The 5,815-nt window shown below is 37.8% G+C and overlaps 1 pseudogene; it reads right to left on the reverse strand.

The window, feature by feature from the left end:
* The window catches only part of LOC112092723, a 4,453-nt pseudogene extending 2,564 nt beyond the window's left edge, over nt 1-1,889 (reverse strand).
* Nucleotides 1,890-5,815: the final 3,926 nt, after the last annotated feature.

Genomic DNA, 5,815 nt, shown 5'->3' on the forward strand with positions numbered 1-5,815 from the left:
GGAAACATATCCTCGAATTCCTGTAAGAGAGAAACAACAACACTAGGCAACACAGAGTCAAGTTGGTTAGTGCTTAAAAAGTTCTCCATGTACATGAGTACAATCCTCAGCCATTTTGAAATCAACCCTCGCTTAACCTCACTTGTTTTTGCATAGAAATTTCTTTGTTTTCTCTCTGTTTTTACCTCCTTGGCCGAACTCTTCTATCTCTTTTCTTCCTTGCCGGATTCAACATTACTCTACTTTTTTCTCTCTTTGGCCGTGTATCTCTCTTTCCCCTCACTCTCACTATGCACGGCCTCACTCTTGTTTTCACTCTCATTGTTTTGCTCTCTCACGTTCTTTTGTTCACTCAGTTTTTGCAACCTCACTTTGTCCTTATAAACTTGTTTTGGTGTCAACGGAACAAGAGTGATAGTCCGTTGATTGTGCGTCAATGAATACTTGTTGGTGAAGCAGTCATGCTGTACACGCCGGTCAAATTGCCACGGTCTTCTGAAAAAGAGATGTCCTGCTTGTATTGATACCACGTCGCATAACCTTCTTTGTAACCTTCACTTCACCATTATTATTTGACCATTGTAGATTGTAAGGAAGAGGGTGCCTAAGTGTTGTGAGCCCTAGCTTTTCAACCATGGAAGTGCTAGCAACATTAGTGCAACTACCGCCATCGATAATAAGACTACATACCTTGTCTCTCACGTGGCAACGATGTGAAAGATGTTCTCCCGCTGTAGTTCTTCTTCCTTTTCTTTAGCTTGCAAGTTTAAGGCTCGACGTGCGATTAGCCCAAGCATCTCACCATGATCTGTCCCAAACTCCTCATCTCCTATGGGAGCGTCCTCCAATGGTGGCATGTCATCTAGGTCATTTTCATCTTCACAATCAATTTCTCCATTTTCCCAGATCACCATAATTCGCTTGTTTAGACATTGGCTAGCTATGTGTCCTTTTCTCCGACATTTGAAACACTTAATCTCGCTAGAATGAGTAGAAGTAGGGGCTGATTTACCTTGAAAGGCTGTGGTATTGGTGGTTGGTTTGTGCTCAGGTTTGGCCTTGAAGGTGGACGGGTTTTCTACTTTCTTTGGGTAGTTTGGCCTCCAAGGTGTTGCACTCGAATTTTGAGGGGCTGGTCTTGGTCGTGTACCACCCCTCTTCAGTTGCCTCTCAACTTTGATTGCCATATGCACCAAATTCTCCAATTCCACATAATGGTGTATCTCGATTGCGTTAGCAATCTCTCGGTTTAAACTATTCAAAAATCTAGCCATTATCACCTCCTGACCCTCTTCCATATTGGCTCTAATCATCACTATCTTCATCTCTTTAAAATACTCATCAACGCTCTGGTTACCTTAATGGAGACCTTGCAGCTTGAGGTATAGATCTCGGTAGTAATGACTTGGTACAAATCGTCGCCTCATCACCCTTTTCATCTTATCCTAAGTTTCAATAGGACGTTCTCTGTTTCGCCTCCTATTGGTGGTTACTTGGTCCCACCACACAATAGCATAGTCGGTAAATTCGATTGCAGCAAGTTTTACCTTCTTTATTTCAGAGTAGTTGTGACAGTTGAAAACCAACTCCATCTTCTTTTCCCACTCGAGATATGCTTCGGGATCACTTTTTCCTTAAAACGCAGGAATTTTCATCTTGATACTTCCCAAGTTGTTATCTGTTCAGTTCCTAGCTTCTCTATTCCGTCCATATCTCCTATGGCTGCCCACCGACACTCTATCAAACTCCTCCTCTAATTGGATCATGTTCCTCTTTGGAGCGTTCAGAGCAAATGATGGTTGATCTTGTTGTGTTCCCTCTTCTACCTTATCCAACCTCTCATGTAACTTTTCAAACTCCGCCCTCATCATCCGCCTCATCTCTCCCATTAATGCCTACATTTCTAGAATCGGATTAACAGTAGGTGGAATCTCTTCGCTTGTGTTCTTCTCCTGACGATCCTAGGCTCTGACACCAACTGGTACGAACCACGCTGACAACGTGATGAAACTCGATACGAAATCTGAGAAATGACTCAAGATCTCTCAAGTTTGATGGAAACCGTGCCCCGTTGCTTAGCAAAGCAAGAACCTTGGCATGATGGAAACGCCACAAACGAGTATGGAAATTCTGTTTGATAAGTCAAGTTGAACGCCACAAGGAATCCTTGATAAGTTTGGAAAATTTTCTTTAAGAACTCAAGAAGAATATCTCACAATACGAATAAACATCAAAAATTGTTTTGCATTATCTGAAATTCAGCCTTAAATAGCTGAAATTTCCATGAAGTTTTTTTTTTAATCATAAAAGTCCTAATCTACCCATGAGATAGACACGCCTAAAATAAATCCTAGGAAGGAATCCAAATTTGACTCAAAATCCTTCCTTTTATGCACGCCTATTATGAAATTTAAATTTTAAACTGAAAGTTAAATATAAAAATAGGATTATAACGAAATCAAATCTTGATCCGTAATCTGGACTTGATCTCTTGCTGGAAAACATGCTTGGACTTTCCCTTGCACGTGTATCCCAGAATAACATGTAAGTTGGCCATGCAATGGCTCAATGAACGTCTATGACTGATTGGCTATCTTCCGGATCAACTTTGATGAGTAAAACCAGCCTTTGTTCACCCTTAGTAGTGAACACTCTATCTTCTTGTTGTAGAACTCTTCGGACTAGGTTATTCAACTCTTCTTTAACTATTTTAGCTTGAAACCTTATCACCGGACCAAATGGGACTTGAATTAGATCGTGAGTATTCCTTGCATCCATGATGTCCTCATCAGAAATAGTGTCTCTACCGTATAACATAGTATCAACAAAGTGCTCATATGAATGAGGTAACAAACATAACAAAATTAATGCGTGATCCTCATCATCAATTTTCACATCAATATTTTTCAAATCCAGATCAATTTTATTAAATTCATCAAGATGACTTTGAATAAATGTACCTTCTGACATGCAAAGAGTGTACAAATGTTGTTTCGAATAGAGCCGATTTGTGAGAGACTTAGTCAGATACAGACTTTCAAGCTTAAGCCACAACCTGGCAGCAGTAGTCTCGTCAATAACCTTACGCAACACCTCATCTGCCAAAGACAATTAAATAGCACTGTGTGTCCTTTCCAAGAGGTCTTCTGTCGCACCATCTGTCAATGTTGCCGGCAAAGCCTCCTTGCCCTCGAGCGCCTTAATGAACCCTTGCTGAACTAATAGGGCTCGCATCTTGACTCGCCAAAGACTAAAATCATTCTTCCCCTCAAATTTTACAATTTCATACTTTGTCGTCATTGCGGAAGTCATAAATGTCAAAATAATTTGATGAATAAACTAAATCTCTGATACCAATTGTTGTGCCAAAACGTCAAATTAGGCAAATTCAAAACAAAATATGAATAACAGAAAAATCCAAAAGACACAAGGGTTTAACGTGGTTGGACATTTGGCCTATGTCCATGAAAAGAAACGGCGAAGAAATTCCACTGTAACCAAAGGCGATTACAAAAGCCTATCAAAAATCTCTCACCACCCAAATCTTGAATACACCCAAAATCTCCAAATGTAAAAGCAAGAATACCAAATATCAAAGAATTAAATTCTCTGACCAAATCTCACTTAAAAGAAACAAAAGAGAGACTAATATGTATCAATGGGATACCCAAACACGCGGCTACAACCCTTCATGTGCGGCTTTGATATATACAACATATATAATGCTTCTCTAAGTCAAAGTCAGCAACAACAAAACAACCGCAACACTAAAGGAAGGGAAGGATATGAGATATGGGCCTTATATTACAGGATATGGTTTAACCTCGATTATGACCGTGATGATGGTATAATTAGGTATGTGGTTAACATGGAGGCTGCAAAATCTTATAAGGATTGAAAAAGCGACCTCCATGACTATTTCAAAGTCTTGGTGGTTCAGAAAATGAGAGTGTAGTTAGGGTCCACCCTCCTAAAAACCTCAGAAATCCACGTTGCTAAGATAGATTCATCTTTGACAAGTTTCAGGTAATTAGATCTCTTTTATATGTTATTTTATTATATATAATAAAGGTTAATTTTACTAAAGCTAAATGTAATCATAAATAGAAAAAGGCAGGAATCAATAAACTTAATCGTAGCAACCAAAAGTTGTCGAGTTTTCATGGTCGGCTGTCGTACTCCCAACATCGCGAGAAGAAAGTAAGTATTTGTTAATAATTTAATCAATATAAATGTTAATTTGGTAATCAATTACACTATATTCATATACATTTAAAGTACTATACAGTCTACCACATGGACTTAACAGCCGATATCTGTCATCGATAACTGGGGGGACATGCATCGTTGTGGGTATACTTGGGTTAATCCCCAAGCTGAGCAGACTTTTATAAGTATACTCGTAATGTTTAGTCATATTTTTTTTTATTTAAAGCGCATTATGTATTTAATTATTTTTCTTATAATATTTATAGCATCGGATGGAGGGAGAAAGAGAAACATAGATCCAGACGCAGTCTGTTACTTCTGGCTCATCTGCAGCAGGAGCAGTTAACAAGAAGGATATTATAGAACCATTTTTGGGCACCTGCAGAAGACACAAGACTGGAGTGGGTTGCACACTTCCACAAAACGTTTATTGAGGGGATGTGCCGTCATTTGGCTCATGCTCGGCAAGATCTTCTACGACACATTCAGACCCACACGTAGAAGAATACTTGCAACAGAGTTACCAGCAAAACATATAGCTGTACGAGAGCGTCAGAATGATGCAGGACTTTATCACTCAAATGCACCCCAACATGACTTTCCTAGCGGTTACTCCTCCTGTGTCGTATGTCCATCCAGGTCATCTGCCTCTGAGTCCTTCTGATGATAACGACGATGATTCTAGTGATGTTGCTAATTTAAGAGATTAGATTTTTATTAATGTCACAATTTTTATTTACGTACATTTCTACTATAATTACATTTTTATTTTATTTTATTAATTACTTTCTACAATAATAATTTTTATTTCTATTTTTATTATTTATTTCTTATTATTTAATTCTTCTTTATTATTATAATATCATGTATTATATTTAATATTGGGTTTAAATATATAGTAATATACAACATTAATTATTAAAATGAGAAAATATAAATAAAAAATTAAATATTATTTGCGACGACAAATGTGGTCACAAAAAATTTAATGCCACATCAGCTAATTCTGCATCTTTTACAATGACTTAATTCACAAAATGTCGTCAGAAATACTCAATGCCATGTCATCTTAACGATGTAACCGATAAAATAATTACAGCGACTCATTTGCGAAGATTGTCGTTGCAACTATAATTGCGATGATTGCTTGTCATCGCAAAAATTATTTTTATGACGAATTAATTGCGGCGACAGTTTTACGACGACAAGTGGTCGCTAAAAATTTATTTGCGATGACTTCATATTTTTGGCAACAACTTTTTATCATCGCTAATAGTCTTGTTTCTTGTAGTGTGTATCAACTAATCAGCAGCACACAAATTATAACCTAAAACCTATAAAGCCTAATTCTTTGGTTGGTTTGTTAGGCCTTGACTTGACATACCCATAATAGTCATGGATTTTTTTGGAGAAATTAAGTCACATTTTTCATATGAAAATAGTCAGCCTCTCGCATACTCATACACATATTATAAGTTGACCAATTTCACTATTGTTGACGGTGATTTCTCGTCAATAAAAAACCAGCCGGGTTACCCCTTGGTTTCCCTTAGGATTATCGGCCAGTGTGTTAAATGTGTGAAAGTTTATTGTTTTCTGGACATGC

This window comes from Morus notabilis, unplaced genomic scaffold, assembly GCF_000414095.1.
Source record: "Morus notabilis unplaced genomic scaffold, ASM41409v2 Scaffold21, whole genome shotgun sequence".
NCBI classification, from domain to species: Eukaryota; Viridiplantae; Streptophyta; class Magnoliopsida; order Rosales; family Moraceae; genus Morus; species Morus notabilis.